This window comes from Lithobates pipiens, unplaced genomic scaffold (assembly GCF_037356315.1).
Source record: "Lithobates pipiens isolate NorthernLeopardFrog02 unplaced genomic scaffold, aLitPip1_a1.2 Scaffold_28, whole genome shotgun sequence".
NCBI lineage: Eukaryota > Metazoa > Chordata > Amphibia > Anura > Ranidae > Lithobates > Lithobates pipiens.
Genome location: NW_027507789.1, coordinates 32,113,547 through 32,131,131, shown reverse-complemented (window position 1 = coordinate 32,131,131; position 17,585 = coordinate 32,113,547). Strand labels below are relative to the sequence as shown.

Here is a 17,585-nt window from a genome sequence, read left to right as displayed (position 1 = left end):
CTTGGCATTTTATGGCCTTCAAAACTGTAATAGGTAGTGAGGCGTGAAATCAAAAATTGACGCCCTTAGAAAGCCTGAAGGCGGTGCTTGGTTTTCGGGGCCCTGTACGCGGCTAGGCTCCCAAAAAGTCCCACATATGTGGTATCCCCGTACTCAGGAGAAGCAGCAGAATTTATTTTGGGGTGTCATTTCACATACGCCCATAGCATGTGTGAGCAATATATCATTTAGTGACAACTTTGTGTAAAAAAAAAAAAAAAATTTTTTTTTTGTCATTATTCAATCGCTTGAGGCAAAAAAATAAAATATTCAATGGGCTCAACATGCCTCTTATCAATTTCCTTAGGGGGTCTACTTTCCAAAATGGGGTCATTTGGGGGGGTTTTGTACTGCCCTGTCATTTTAGCACCTCAAGAAATGAGATAGGCAGTCGTAAACTAAAAGCTGCGTAAATTCCAGAAAACGTACCTTAGTTTGTAGATGTGACAACTTTTGCGCAAACCAATAAATATACAATTATTGACTTTTTTTTTACCAAAGACATGTGGCTGAATACATTTTGTCCTAAATGTATGACTAAAATTGAGTTTATTGGATTTTTCTAATAACAAAAAGTAGAAAATATCATTTTTTTTCAAAATTTGCGGTCTTTTTACGTTTATATCGCAAAAAATAAAAATCGCAGAGGCAATCAAATACCATCAAAAGAAAGCTCTATTTGTGGGAAGAAAAGGACGCAAATTTTGTTTGGGTACAACATTGCATGACCGCGCAATTACCAGTTAAAGCAGCGCAGTGCCAAAGTGTAAAAAGACCTCTGGTCATTTACCAGCAAAATGGTCCGGTCTGAAAGTGGTTAAGCTATCCATAATGAAAAAAATAACTGAAAATTGTTTCATACTTACCGTAATTTTATTTTCCTGGTGCCTATCCATAGCAGCATACCTGTGACAAGCTCCGCCTTGGCTCCTCCCTCAGGACCAGTGAATATTATAAAAGAAAAGGATTAGTGCACTCTCAGCATTCTACATAATATAGCATACTGAGGGAGGGATTGTATGCTGTCATGGATAGGCACCGGGAAAAGAAAATTACAGGAAGTAGGAAACAATTTTCTGTTTTCCAGCAGGTAGTATAGGACCACCTTATAATGACCATATTTGGTATGCAAACCTGAAAACTTAAAGTGAAACATCACTCCCCCCCCCGCCTGACAGGTACCCACCCACCACTTCCGCTCTTCTCAACTAGGTGAGTTTGACCCCCTTCTGAATCCTCCTAAGACACGTCATATATCCCAGGAGACTGTGGGACCGCTCAGAAAGAGCATTTCATCCATGTACAGTGAGGAGCCTTGTATGAAACAGTCAAGATGGCAGAGCCAGGGACCAGAAGACCGTAGAAGAACCACCCCTGGTGAAGACAACGATGGATCCCTGTCTGTTTATTAAAGGTCAGCAGCTACAGTAGATGTTTAAAGTGGTTGTAAACCCTTACAGACCACTTTGACTTACAGGTAAGCCTAGATTAAGGCTTACCTGTAGGTCCATGAAATATCACCAAAACCATCACTGGCTCCTGTGTCAGGTAAGTGACACATAATGGACTTGTATGTGATGCATAGTAGTCCATTATGCTTTACCTTTACAGGGAGACAAAGAGGAAGTAAACACATCAGGGTTTACTTCCTCTTTAAGAGTTGAAAATGACTTGATACTAATACTATAAAATGGTAATAACACATGTTCAAAAGCAAAATGAATGAATTTGTTCTCTATAACTTACACAACTTCACTGATGCCATCAAGACCGAATGAAACAAGAGAAATACCTTCATTTTTGATAAAATGATCATTGATTATAGAACACACATCTGAAATAAAAAATGCAAAATGGTCAGTATACAATTTAAATTTTTTCCTTTAATATATTGTATAACATATAATATATAATTGTAAGAAGAAATGTCTCTCTTCATTTGTCCAATAACATGCATGGTACTAGTAAAGCACAGCAGTGAGATTTTTGGGGCCTGTCCTTTTGCCGATTTTAAACCACTGACGTCAATCACTAATCACTTAGGGTTACCAAAGCAAAATGTATTTTATAGGCAAAAGTCAAAAATAAAAAAATTCCACAAAATTTTTTTCAGCCATATAGGACTGAAATTTTTTTTTTAAATACAGTTTATTCAGTCCAATGAAATGTAATAACCACAGTCAGGTGACTAATAAAAATTTTCCTATGATTTTATTAAGACTTACTGAATTGAGGCGATAGTAAAGTACCGTTTAGGCTGGGTTCACACCTCCAACTGATGCGGCTCGCAGCAGGAGTCCGGTGGGTCCCTGTTCTCCTTATCAGGGCCACATTTTTACCTGAATTCAGCCTTGAAACAGAGCCAAAGATGCACAGCGTTCCTGTGCAAGCCGCAAGGACATATGTGAACCGGCTCCATAGATACGTGGAGGCAATCGAGCAGGCTCGCTCCGAAGCTGCTGCTCTGTGTGTCCATTCACACACAACGTGTCAATTGGCTCCCGCTCTCTTTATTGGCTCACTGACTATGATTGATAGTAGTGGGAGAATGTCTCCCGCTCCTGTCTCAACCAATGAGGAGGAGTAGACCCTGGAAAGCAGCTGCTCTCGTGCACATCGCTGGATCGGGATGGGGCTGCTGCACACAGAAGACATTTTATTGTATGAAGTTAAAAAACCTTGAGTGTTTACAACCACTTTAAATGGGTGAATGTTACAGCAAATACCTCCTATTGATGAAGAGATGTTTCAGAATGTTAGACAATGTGATTTTCACTTGAATGTTTGATGAATATCCACCACTTTGCTTTTATACATAGGGTGAATAGTGCCCAAGGGCATAACACAGATCATGGGACCTGATAGCAAAAATCTCAATGGGCTCCCCCAGCAACCTCCTTCTATGGTGCCTGGCACTGTCAACTGTGATAATAAGTTCATTGAGGACAGGCATTAGCTGTCAACACAGACAGTACACTACATGGGGCCAGTGCTGTAGATATAAGTTGCAGTGCTGGGAGTTCCTCTTAATTTTCCATCTAATTATTTAATCCCAAGTAGCTCACCACATTTTACAGCATCTAGGCTTTCAGAACCTTAGTCTAGTTTTTCAGTCTTTCCACTGCTACAGCAATATTTTATATTATTACAGAATTGTTAATACGCTATGGCCCTAAAACAAACTTTTTAAAACCCTAACCTTTTTTTCGCGCAAAACTATTTCACAAACCAAAACTTTTTGGGTTTACAAGGTTAAATTGAAGTGTAAAATCCATTAAACTTACACTGCTAAAAAAAAACTGCTAAATTTTCAATCTCTTTTCAATTTGAAATCTACCTGGAGGAAATCAAAGATTCCCGGGGGAAGTGGGGGGGGGGCGCCCTTTAAAAAATTAACTATCAAGCGCCCAATAAAAGACACAGCATAGTGTCCTGTGCCCCTCAACTCCAACTAGTGTGCTTCACATCATCCCCCTCACAGTAATGTCCTCTGCCCCCCCCCCCCCACAGTAGTGACCTCTGTCCCCAATACAGTACTCCAACTAATGTGCTTCACATCATAGTAATGTCCTCTGCCCCCCACAGTAGTTTTCCACCCCCCTCTCCCACAGTAATGACCTCTGTCCCCTTCATACACACCCACCATAATCTCCTCTGCCCCCTCTGCCCCCTCTCAAAGCCACGTCCCCTTCACACCCTTCCCCCACTGTAGTGTCCTCTGCCCCCAAAGCAATGTCCTTTGTACTCTTCACACCATACCCCCACTGTAGTGTCCCCTGCACTTCCACCAATGCAGTGTCCTCCCTCCAACTTCACACCCCCCCCCCCACTGTACTATGCTCTGTGCCTCCCCAATGCAGTGCTCTGTCCCCCTCACCACCACTGTAGTGTGCTCTACCCCTATGCAATGTCCTCTGTCCCCTTCACACCCCCCGCACTGAAGGGTCCTCTGTGCCCCCCCATGCAGTGCTCTGTCTCCTTCAACACCCCCCCCCTCACTGTAGTGTCCACTGCCCCCTATGCAATGTCCTCTGTCCCCCTTCCCCACTGTAGTTTCCTCTGGCCCCAAATCAATGTCCTTTGACCCCTTACACCGGTGTATAGCAGAGAGCAGGAAGCATGACAAACTCAGTACTGGATAGAGGGTGAGGGAGGGCTCTGCCAGAGTTAACTTTACATTAACCAGCTGGTGATTGGTTGCTAGTACTGCCTGGCAACCAATCACTTGCTGGTTAATGTAAAAAGTTAATTCCGGCAGCTCCCGCCCTCTATCCATTACCGTGACTTCTCCCATTCTTTGCGTTGCAGTGAAGAGGAGAGTGGTGGCAGCTGGGGGGAAGGACTGTGTGCAGGGCTGTGTTCACGATTGACCCTTTGGCTGCCTGTGGTTGACAAGTCGATTGCAATCAATGGCTTGCCGACCCCCATCTTTACAGGGGCTATATTGTCAGTGCCAACAGCAACCAACCCCTAACCCTTCCTTTCCAGCCATGGCATCTCTTTAATGGAGCTAATACTCCAGGGGGCAGGAGGGTCTGCCTAATCATGTCACCACTGTTATAGGCAGTCAAAGTGGTCACATGATCAGAAGCCACACCCACCAGCTTCCAAAAATTACTAGTGATCAGGAGCTGTCTTTGAAAGCACAGGAACCTTGGTCATCCATGGACACATATGTCCGTTATGTGGGTTATAAAGCCCAAACTCTTTGCTGCCACACATATGTGTTTTGTGGGTGGCAAGAGGTTAATGATCACATACACACAGATTTCCTATATTTAATTTGCTTCAACAGCTTCTTTTGTATAACCTCCTTCCATCCCTGAGACCCATTACATTAAAAATAAATGTCTATACTGTTTCAAATCCAGTAATACACTGTTTCACCCCGTTTTGCACATGCTCGGTTGCTCTCCCATGTTAGGCATTTTTAGGCACTGCTGAGTTTGTAGAGGCCGACCTGCTGACAGCCTTAAAGCAGAATTAAACCCTCCTATCCTTTACAGCCAAGTAAGCTGCTTCCGTTTTATCTGAAACTGCTATGGTGCTGCCCATGTGATCAGCTATGACACCTTTTTTTGTGGTTTGTCAGTTTGGTTGCAAATGCGACAGTTTTTTTGAAACTGTTAAATCAATGAGTTTAGTTCCACCTTATGATTTACTGTTTGGGGGCTCTGAGCTTCAACAAAAGGGCAGCCTCCAGCAAGAAGCAAGTTGTTATGAACAAAGTTCCGCTTTAAATGCATTAAAGTATTTTTATTAAGAAGTAAAAAAAAAAATAGTAAATAAAGTAGGTCTTACGTTTCTGAAAGTTGGGATTGCTTATTTGAACGGTTCCACTACATGAATGAGCCAGGAATCCCAGCAACACGAAGGCCAACAGGTTCATCTTGAATTGTTAAGCTAAAAAGCAGCACTAGAAGCAATAATGGAGATAGCAAAACAGAACAATTGACTAAACAGAAGAACAGATGAGTGCACAAATTAACCATTCGCTTACTGGCCACTTAAAGCCCCTTCCTGCCCAGACCAATTTTCAGCGTTTAGCGCTGTCACAATTTGAATGACAATTGCGCGGTCATGCAACACTGTACCCAAATTACATTTTTATCATTTTTTCCCCTCACAAATAGAGCTTTCTTTTGGTGGTATTTAATTACTGTGGGTTTTTTTTATGTTTTGTTAAAAAAAAAAAAAAAAAGACTGACATTTTTGAAAAAACAAACAAAACTGTTTTATATTTTGTTATAAAATGTTGCAAACAGGTAATTTTTCTCCTTCATTGATGTATACTGATCAGGCTGCACTGATGGGCACTGATAGGTGGCACTGGTGGGCACTGATGAGGCGGCACTAATGGGTGGCATTAATGGGCGGCACTGAAGGGCACTGATAGGCGACACTAAAGGGCACTGATAGGTGGCACTGATGGGTGACAGCGATGGGTACTGATGGACACTGGTAGGTGACACTGATAGGCATTTAAAGATGGCACTGGTGGGTATTGATAGGTGGCACTTATATGCACTAGTAGGACTGATACTTGCCCATGTTGCCAAATCCAGATGTCTACCTGTGTGTTTTTTTATCACTAGATATAAGAAAAGCATTTGACACTGTCTCATGGCCATACTTACAATATATTCTTCAAAAATGGGGGTTTGGACCAATTTTGTTTTAAGTGGATTTCATCCTTGTATGACAAGCTGAATCCATTATCAAATATGCTGGTTTTAATTTAGACCCTTTACCTATTAGAAGAGGCACCCATCAAGGATATCCTCTCTCCCCCCCCCCCCTCCTATTTGCACTCCTTATTGAACCTTTGGCCCATTTCATTTGATCTGATCCAAACATAAAATGTATTGGATTATCTGAATGTTAGCTATAAAAAACAAAAAACAAAAACAAACACCGGCTGCACTCAACATTTCCTTGCCTCCTTCAGACCTTTAGCTTGCTAAACATTCACTTCCTTTGGACACCTCATAGACTTCCATACTTAGGAATACAACTCACTCCTAAGATAACTGACATATTCAGCTAACTTCCCTCCATTACTAAAAGAGGTTACTGAATTATTATCACAATGCTCTTCTATCCTGGATATGTAATTAAGATGGCTATATTGTCCTACTTTTCATATTTTTTTAGAGTCTTGCCCATCCCAGCTCTATCTATTTTTTAAGGCTTATACAGCGCAGAATTATCTTCTTTATCTGGGATAAAACGAAACCTCGAACATCTAAATCCACTCCCTGGCTCCAATGTTGAGGAGGTTTAGGTCTCCCAAATTATACTGCTTACTATCATGCTGTACACAATTGAGTCTATTGACTGAGACCCTATTTCAGTATCTAACATGTTATGTTAAAGACAAACTGATCGTACTTTTATTTGAAATCCTATCACAAAACATTCTTTATCCATCTGGGGCAGATTCAAAACTCCTCTTGGCCTCCTTATTTACTGCTCCTTTCTTTTGTTAAAAATCCCGCTTTTTACCCTGTCTGGATTGCTCCTAATTCTTTCAAAGCATGGAATACAGCTAATTTATCCAGTTTATATAATTTAGTCTGCCTCCTCCATACATTCTTTTCCTACTTTGCGTAATAAATTTGGACTTCCTCAATCGGAACTATTCTGATATTTGCAAATCAAAAAATGTTTCCAACCTTATCTCAAATCCAACTCCCAACTATCCCAGATGTCGCATTTTGAACGCATATATATATATTTCTGATCCTCCTGCTAGAGGACTTGGTTCCTTTCTCTATAAGCAAATTTTAGCTAGTGTGAACACTGGTCCCCCTCATATGTCTCCAAATGGGAACTAGACCTTAATCGCTCATTTAATGCTACTGAATTGTCTAGCATATGGTCCACCACTAAGTCTGCTTCTTCTAATGCTGTTGCTGTGGAAACTTACTTTAAAGGTGCTTACCCTGTTGGTGTTTGGTTCGCGCTAAAATATCTAAATATGCTTCTGATTACCCTGGAGCTTGTTTTCGTGGCTGTTCAGAGTCTGGCACTCAACTTCATATTTGGTGGGATTGCCCAATTGCCAAAAATTCTGGAGGGAAGTTTTTGACTTGGCCTACATAATCTTTGATACACCTATACAACCCAATCTTGCTACAGACCTATTAAACCTGAAACCTGATGGGATCACACAGAATCAATTTTGCCTTCTTTTACAGCTCCTAACAGCCGCAAAACAAACCATTGCTAAGGCATGGAAAACAAAATATTTAATTCTAGCTGAAACCATACACAGAACTAATAAAGCTCTTATTCATACTAAAATGGAAGCAATCAAAAGAGATCAAATTGGTCAATTTGAGAAACTTTGGCCTGCCTAGGTCAAGCATTGTTTACCTCCAAACTTTGATGACACGCTATTATTACCTTGGTAATTTTACTCTATTTGCCTTGACTATCATTTCTACTCATTTGGGATCGCATTGCCAATTGTAAACCCCCCCCCCCCATTCCCTCCCCCCTTTTTTCTACCCTCTCTCTATCTACTCCTATTTTTTTTAATATTGTGCGGTACTTATATACACACACATTATCTCTTCTGTTTTTATATACCTATTAGATTGATCTCCTTAGTACTGCTCTTGCAAAATGAACCAATAGTCTCTAGCTTACTTTTTTCCTTCTGATGGAATTTTCTAATGCTTTTGATGTAATACTTTATTGGTTTATTCGTTGCTCTACTCATTACATTTTTACATTGTTATGTACTCATCCTGTTCATAAATCGATATGTTTAGCTTTATTGCTATTTGAATATTGTACCACCATCCTTGTATGTGTACTCAATTTGTCAATCTTTGTTACATTTAAAAAATAATAAACAAATTTGACGAGAAGAGGGTAACATTTTCCAGAGGTCAAGTGGTTAAAAACTGCTAAAATCTGCTTTTTACTGGTCCCACTCATTTGGCTAATATGGCATTAAATTCATTACATACATCTAATTTTCTGTTTGCATAAGTTGCTAATATTCATGGAATGCTCTCTAACCTTCTCTCAGAGCTCTCAGATACAGCAGTCTGTAGATACGACTGTTGCTGGATTCTCTGCTTGAATATGAAAATTTCATATTCAAGCAGAGAATTTTTTATTCTTAACTCTTTATTCTTTATTTTATTCTTAACTGTTTAACAGTTGTAATAAATCTACATATTTCATAATCAAACCAATGTGGGCATTTAACGTCAATTACCTTCATATAGTATATGTCCTTGGGACATTTCTGATTTATATGGAATGTAATGCTCTATGTGTCTAGCATTCTGATAAAATAAAAAAAAGGTGTTGATGTTCTGAAATTGAAATGACTGCAAAATTTGCAAAAATGACACGCTATAAAATAACATAATATACATTCCGTTATCCTATTCATGCCATATTATTTAGCTGCTATATGTGCTTACCTAAAGATAGAGTCTTACCTGGACTGTCAGACAAAGAAGGCCAAGTTTCTGGTAAACTGGAGCTGATGAAGTGGCATGGGGTGACTCTTCTTTATATCCAACATGTTCAAGGACATGTCCTTGATTATCTTAGTAACACCCTTTTCTGCTGTTGCCCAAATCATATATTTTTTGGCAAAGGTTGGAAATGCCATGAGCTACTTCCTTCTCATCTTTAAACTCATTTTATTCCAACATCCTTCCAGCAGAGCCAATAAAAATACAATCATCTTATTAGCGATCTGGAACATTTCAAAAATCTATTTACTGAAAATAGAATATGCTATTCTTTAATGTGTCTTCAAAAAGTATTCATACCCTTTGAAAATTTCCACATTCCACATCCTACTGCAGTAGGATCTGTCTCCTTGAAGGTTTCTTAGGCAAATTTGTTTCACTGAAGTGGTCTTGAGATGGAGACGATTTGCATTTCCAGTGATGGCCTTTTAAGACCATGATGATGACCCAGTCAGCCAAACGTTTGTCTACCCACAACTAGGTAAATGAGGTGGGTCTGGCCAACACTGCCTTGTCATGGACAGGCATAATTCATAATGGTTCTGGGCTTTCTATGAAGGTGGAGGAGTTTTTTTACTTTGCCAAGTTCATAAGGGTATACTAGGTGCCTCTCCACAGTCTTTTGATTTCTCTAGCAGGTCTATAGTTTCTGACCTACATTGACTTTTCTGAGAATGGATGCTTGCCCGCCTATTACATTGTGGCCTCCATTCCTGAAGTGTTGGACCCGAACCCCCTCCAGTGACTTTTGAAACGGTGTCATCTAATTTGCTTCCAAATAGGTTTTTCCCATTCAAATAAATCTTGCACTAATATACTCTAGATAAACTATATTTATCACTGCCTCCCCAACAAATTCTCCCTCTGGCCTTATATCTTCAAGTGCTGAAATTATATTCATTATATCTCAGTGCTGCCTGCATGCCTTGAGTCTAAAAGAGGACTGCCTTTGCCACTGACGTAAGGGCAATCACTGGGTGACAAGACTCTGCAAATGATACATAAACTTTCTTTCTGATCAGAGGTGGGAGCAATGCTGGATGCAGACTCCAGCTGGTCATGTAATTGAGAAGTCCGTATGCAACCCTTGCACTACATGAGAACGTGCCTTAACTGTCCGGCAGACGGTTGTGAGTAGAGAGACCTCCCTTTCAGACTCCATTACTGGCTGACTGGTACTGTCACTGACCTGAAAGGAGACTGAAATGACGAGGTTGGCCCCTCTTGTATCTCCAGCCCAAGTCCCAACAGAGACAGAAACAGAGGGAGAGCCGAGGGACAGGAGGTACACGAGTGCCTGTAGTCCCAGGAACTTGCAGCAGGAGATTCGATTCTGTAAAGACAGAAGAACAATCAGATCAGGAGCAGTAGCCATGCACCGTAGTTCAGCTGAGGTTAAGGAAGCACTCTGCTTGTACTGCAGGACTGGGATGTATGGTAGGGTTGAGCTTTCAGCAGGTTTGCAGCAGGATTTCGCAGCAGATTGCAGGACTGTAATCGCAGTCAGCTGGGCAGGCACTCAGATGAGCCGGGAAGCCAGGGTCAGCAGGCAGGAGCATGGTCGTAGGATAGCCAGAGTCATCAACATGCAAGCAGCAAGGTACAAAGTCAGGAATGAGCTGGGTCAAGAGGAGGAGCGAGATAACAGAATCCGAGATCAGGTCAGGAGTAAGCTGAGTCAGCAACCAGGGAAAGACATCAGAAATATAGAGGACTGAGGGAACAACTGAAGACCAATCAGCATTAAAGCGCAGACAGAGTCCTCCTTAAGTAGTCTGTCTGGTGCCAAGATACCTCCTGCGAGCACATGTGCATATCTTTTAGCCAAACGTCTTTACAGGATTCCCTGACAGTCTGTCTTGGGTCCTGGGCACGTTCATTCCGGGACAATACAGTGTCCCAGAATGAAACTGACAGAGCCATCAAACCTCGCCATAGTGCTGGTGCTCGCTCCACATCCACCTCTACCTGAGACTCTAGCAAACTGGTTGCTAGAGCCACATGGCATTTAGCAACCAGTAATGTCATGGCCGCGACTCCCTGCCCACCATGCAAAGCAGAGGAGGAGTTAACTTCCTCTGAAACTAAATTTGAGAGAGCACCACTATATCACTGTCTCTGAGGTAAGCACATACACAATGAATAATAATAAAATATAATTTTATTACAAAATATACAGAGCATAAAAATTCTGTGACAGCAACATTAGGCCATATAAAGCATTGACCAAGTATGATACTCAATCCATGTAAAAAAGCTTGAAAGATGCTTAACTTAACTTCCTCCTCCTCCGAACCTAATGCTTTACACCACTCCGGACCACCTGTCAGCAGGGGCAGCACCAAAGACACTGATCCGCCGGCACTACAGTCTGAGTTACGATCTCTGGCCCCGGCTGACTCCCTGCCTCATACAGCAGAGCAGACAAATGCCGAATTTCCTCCTTGGCGATTTACATGTACACAGGAGTCGGAGGAGGGATATCGCTGTGCATTTTCCGTGCTGATCTGAGGTCTGTTCTATGATTATTTTATTGTATGTAAATGGACAAAGGAGAGGGACAGGGACAATGACCAGGAAAAAGTTAAAAAGCCCCCCCCCCCACAGCACATATCCAACCACCCCCACCTCACTACTAGCACAAGTGGAGAGGGGGGGTCTGTACTGATGGAAGGGGGTCTATACTGAGGGGGTCTATACTGATGCAGTGGGTCTGTACTCAGGGAGGGGTCTATACTGATGGAGGGGGGTCTATACTGAGTGAGGGAGTCTGTACTTAGGAGGGGTCTATACTGAGGGAGGGGGGTCTATACTGAGTGAGAGGGGTCTGTACTGAGTAGACATGTGCAGAGTAAAATATTTCGTTTCGGAATTTCGTTTTCGTCCGAAAACTTAATTTATTTAGTTACTCCCGAAATTCGTTTTTATTTATTTCGTTTTTCGTTCAAAAATTGCATTCGTCCGAAAATCCACATGAATTACGGTCGAATCTGTCTTTGAAGGCTTATGGTGTCTGTCGAATGTATAAAGAAGATTCGACGGAGCTAGTATATAGCATACTTTAGAACCCCTGTTAAAGTCTATGGGACTCCAACGTTCAAAATCTAAAGTGCTAATTTTAAAGACTAATTTGCAAGTTACTGTCCTAAAAAGTGTTTGGGGACCCGGGTCCTGCCCCAATGGACATGTATCAATGCAAAAAAAAGTTTTAGAAAGGGCCGTTTTTTCAGGAGCAGTGATTTTAATAATGATTAAAGTGAAACAATAAAAGTGTAATATAGTTACATAGTTACATAGTTAGTCAGGTTGAAAAAAGACACAAGTCCATCCAGTTCAACCTTAAAAACAAATAAATAAAATAAAAAATAATCGTACAATCCAGATACCCAATTTTATGCCCACAATTGATCCAGAGGAAGGCGAAAAAAAAACCCAGCAGAGCATGCTCCAATTTGCTACAGCAGGGGAAAAAAATTCCTTCCTGATCCCCCAATAGGCGATCGGATTTTCCCTGGATCAACTTTACCTATGTTAGTACCTAGTTATATTATGTACCATCAGGAAAGTATCCAAGCCTTTCTTAAAGCAATCTACTGAACTGGCCAGAACCACCTCTGCAGGGAGTCTATTCCACATTTTCACAGCTCTAACTGTGAAGAAACCTTTCCGTACTTGAAGATGAAATCTCTTTTCCTCTAGACGTAAAGAGTGCCCCCGTGTCCTCTGGGTTGACCGTACAGAGAACAACTCAACACCAAGTTCACTATATGGACCCCTAATGTATTTGAACATGTTGATCATATCCCCCCTTAATCTCCTCTTCTCAAGAGTGAATAAATTTAGTTCCTCTAATCTCTCCTCATAGCTGAGTTCCTCCATGCCTCTTATCAGTTTGGTTGCCCTTCTCTGCACTTTCTCCAGTTCCCCGATGTCCTTTTTGAGAACTGGTGCCCAAAACTGAACAGCATATTCCAGGTGAGGTCTTACTAATGATTTGAACAGGGGCAAAATTATATCTCTCTCTCTGGAGTACATACTTCTCTTAATACAAGAAAGGACTTTGCTCGCTTTGCAAACAGCAGCTTGGCATTGCATGTTGTTATTGAGCTTATGGTCTACCAAAACCCCCAGATCCTTCTCCACTATGGATTCCCCCAGTTGTACTCCCCCTAGCATGTATGATGCATGCATATTCTTAGGCCCCAAGTGCATAACTTTACATTTATCAACATTAAACCTCATCTGCCACATAGTCGCCCAATTAGACAGTGTATTGAGGTCGGCTTGTAAATTGGAGACATCCTGTAAAGACGTTATTCCACTGCATATCTTGGTGTCATCTGCAAAGACAGAAATATTACTTTTGATCCCAGACCCAATATCATTTATAAAGATGTTAAAAAGTAAGGGTCCCAGCACTGAACCTTGGGGTACACCACTGATAACCTTAGACCATTCAGAGTAAGAGTCATTAACCACTACTCTCTGAATTCTGTCTTCTAGCCAATTTTCTATCCATTTACAAACTGATATTTCCAAACCTGTAGACTTTACCTTACACATGAGCCGTGTGTGGGGAACTGTATCGAATGCTTTTGCAAAATCCAAGTATACCACGTCCACCGCCACCCCTCTGTCCAAGGTTTTACTTACCTCCTCATAAAAAGAAATCAGATTTGTCTGACAACTTCTGTCTTTCATGAATCCATGTTGTCTGTTGCTTAAAGTGTTTTTGTTCAGCAAGAACTCGTCGATGTGGTCTTTTATTAAACGCTCCAGTATCTTCCCAGCTATAGAAGTTAAGCTAACAGGTCTATAGTTACTTGGTAAAGACTTTGATCCCTTTTTAAATATAGGCACCACGTTCGCCCTGCGCCAATCCAGTGGGACTATTCCCGTCATTAATGAGTCCCTAAAAATTAGATACAATGGCTCTGAAATTACAGAATATTCCTTTAAATTTCGTAGCGGGGGGGGCGGTTGTCTATAGTATGCCTGTGAAGGGGCTCATGTTTCTGGTGCTTAGAACTGTCCCTGCACAAAGTGTCATTTATGCAGGAAAAAGGTCCTTTAAAATCACTCGCAGCTATTATGAATTGTCGGCTCCGTAATACAGAGAACACTCATTGAAAGTCATTGATAAAAAAATAAATAAATAAATAAATAAATAAAAAAGCGTGGGGGTCCCCCAAATTCAATTACCAGGCCCTTCAGGTCTGGTATGGATATTAAGGGGAACCCTGCCTCAAATTTAAGAAAAAATTTGACGTGGGGTTCCCCCTAAATATCCATAACCAGACCCTTCAGGTCTGGTATGGATATTAAGGGGAACCCCGCCTCAAATTTAAAAAAAGATTGACATGGGGGTCCCCCTAAAAATCCATACCAGACCCTTTATCCGAGCACGCAACCTGGCAGGCCGCAGGAAAAGAGGGGGGGGATGAGAGAGTGGCCCCCCTCCCTCCTGAACCGTACCAGGCCACAAGCCCTCAACATTGGGAGGATGCTTTGGGGATCTCTGACCCCTCAAAGCACCTTGTCCCCATGTTGATGAGGACAAGGGCCTCATCCCCACAACTGTGGCCGGTGGTTGTGGAGGTCTGCGGGCGGGGGGCTTATCAGAATCTGGAAGCCCCCTTTAACAAGGGGACCCCCAGATCCCGGCCCCCCCCTGTTTGAAATGGTAAGGGGGTACAAAAGTACCCCTACCATTTCACAAAGAAAGTGTAAAAAATAGTTAAATAAGACAAACACACTTTTGAAAAATTCCTTTATTAAAAATAAAAAAAAAATAAAAAAAAGATTCCAGCGGTGGTAATCCACTCTTGCTATCCAGTGACGGATGGTCATCTCTCCAGCGATGGCTCATCTCATCCAGCGCAGCGTATCCATCCTTCTTCTGTCTCCATGGAGGAGACACTTCAGGGACTCCGGCGGCCTGACGTTTCTTATAAACGGAGGGCGGGGCCACCCGTCACCTGACCCCGCCCCTCTCTGACGCAAGGGGAAACCCGGGGTTCCCTGTGACGTATGGGTGACCCCGCCCCTCTCTGATGTAACGGAAACCTGTCTATGTTACATCAGAGGGGTGCGGGGTCACCCATACGTCACAGGGAACCCCGGGTTTACCCTTGCGTCAGAGGGGGGCGGGGTCAGGTGACTGGTGGCCCCGCCCTCTGTATATAAGAAACGTCAGGCCGCCGGAATCCCTGAAGTGTCTCCTCCATGGAGACAGAAGAAGGATGGATTCGCTGCGCTGGATGAGATGAGCCATCGCTGGAGAGATGACCGTCCGTCGCTGGATAGCAAGAATGGATTACCACCACTGGAATCTTTTTTTTATTTATTTTTTATTTTTAATAAAGGAATTTTTCAAAAGTGTGTTTGTCTTATTTAACTATTTTTTACACTTTCTTTGTGAAATGGTAGGGGTACTTTTGTACCCCCTTACCATTTCAAACAGGGGGGGGCCGGGATCTGGGGGTCCCCTTGTTAAAGGGGGCTTCCAGATTCTGATAAGCCCCCCGCCCGCAGACCTCCACAACCACCGGCCACGGTTGTGGGGATGAGGCCCTTGTCCTCATCAACATGGGGACAAGGTGCTTTGAGGGGTCACAGACCCCCAAAGCATCCTCCCAATGTTGAGGGCATGTGGCCTGGTACGGTTCAGGAAGGAGGGGGGGACGAGAGAGCGGCCTGCCAGGTTGCATGCTTGGATAAAGGGTCTGGTATGGATTTTTAGGGGCGCCCCACGTCAATTTTTTTTAAAATTTGACGCGGGGTTCCCCTTAATATCCATACCAGACCTGAAGGGTCTGGTTATGGATATTTAGGGGGAACCCCACGTCAAATTTTTTCTTAAATTTGAGGCAGGGTTCCCCTTAATATCCATACCAGACCTGAAGGGCCTGGTAATTGAATTTGGGGGACCCCCACGCTTTTTTTTAAATTTATTTATTTATTTTTTTATCAATGACTTTCAATGAGTGTTCTCTGTATTACGGAGCCGACAATTCATAATAGCTGCAAGTGATTTTAAAGGACTTTTTTTCCTGCATAAATGACACTTTGTGCAGGGACAGTTCTAAGCACCAGAAACATGAGCCCCTTCACAGGCATACTATAGACACCCCCCCCCCCCCTACGAAATTTAAAGGAATATTACACTTTTATTGTTTCACTTTAATCATTATTAAAATCACTGCTCCCGAAAAAACGGCCGTTTTTAAAACTTTTTTTTGCATTGATCCATGTCCCCTGGGGCAGGACCCGGGTCCCCAAACACTTTTTAGGACAGTAACTTGCAGAATCTTTTCTCTCTGTCAAATCTTTTTTCTCTGTCGAATATTTTCTCTATATAATCTTGGACTAATAGAGGTAAGGTTAGGCACATTCGACCACAGGTTCTATAGACAGATTGTTATTGTCAGAGTCATGTCGAATCTCCTATTCTATATCGAACTGTTGTAACAATGAAAACGAAAATAAAGCATTTATTTATGTTGGATCTTTAGTTTTTCGGATTCTGTGCTTTCGTTATCGTTTGTCAAAACGAAAACGAAAATAGCTGAAATTCGGACGAAAATGCATTCGGACGAAAACGAATGCACATGTCTAGTACTGAGCGAGGGGGTCTATAAGGAGTGAGGGAGTTTGTACTGAGGAGGGGTCTATACTGAGGGAGGGGTCTATACTGTTGGAGGGGGGTCTGTACTTAGTGGAGGGGGTTCTGTACTGAAGGAGGGGGGTCTGTACTAAGGGGGACTATACTTGGTGGAGGGAGGGTGACACTAACCCTAGTGACACCACTGCCACCCACCTCCTATATCTTCTCCGAGCCAGCTCCAGCATGCTCTAAAGCAGGGGTCCCCAACCCCCGGGCCGCACTACCACTGGGTGGAGCCACATTGGCAGCCAGTGGCCGGAGGGCGGTTCACCTTCCTGGGGCAGACTGGTGGCAGGCTGCGGGTGGCAAGTAAGACTGCATCTGGTGGCAGGCTATGGGTGGCAAGTGACACACTGCATCTGGCAGCAGGTGACAGTGGGAAGTGACACGCTGCATCTGGTAGCATGTGACAGTGGGAAGTGACACACTGCATCTGGTAGCATGTGACAGTGGGAAGTGACACGCTGCATCTGGTAGCATGTGACAGTGGGAAGTGACACGCTGCATTTGGTAGCATGTGACAGTGGGAAGTGACACGCTGCATCTGGTAGCATGTGACAGTGGGAAGTGACACGCTGCATTTGGTAGCATGTGACAGTGGGAAGTGACACGCTGCATCTGGTAGCATGTGACAGTGGGAAGTGACACGCTGCATTTGGTAGCATGTGACAGTGGGAAGTGACACGCTGCATCTGGTAGCATGTGACAGTGGCAAGTGACACGCTGCATCTGGTAGCATGTGACAGTGGCAAGTCAAACGCTGCATCTGGTGGAAGGCGACGGTGGCACGCTGCATCTGGTGGCAAGTGACAAGCCCAGGGATCCCACTGATACTGCATTATGGTGAGTTGAACTATTTCATTATATATTAAAATGTA

General features: G+C 42.8%; 1 long non-coding RNA gene across 1 annotated transcript; it reads right to left on the bottom strand.

Annotated features, from left to right (window-relative positions):
* Positions 1-1,828: 1,828 nt before the first annotated feature.
* On the bottom strand, positions 1,829-9,099 carry LOC143935288 (uncharacterized). Its single transcript, XR_013263486.1, has 3 exons — positions 9,003-9,099; positions 5,341-5,455; positions 1,829-1,873 (listed from the first exon to the last, which is right to left on the bottom strand). It is a non-coding gene; the product is annotated as an uncharacterized LOC143935288 (long non-coding RNA).
* Between the last annotated feature and the right edge of the window lie 8,486 nt (positions 9,100-17,585).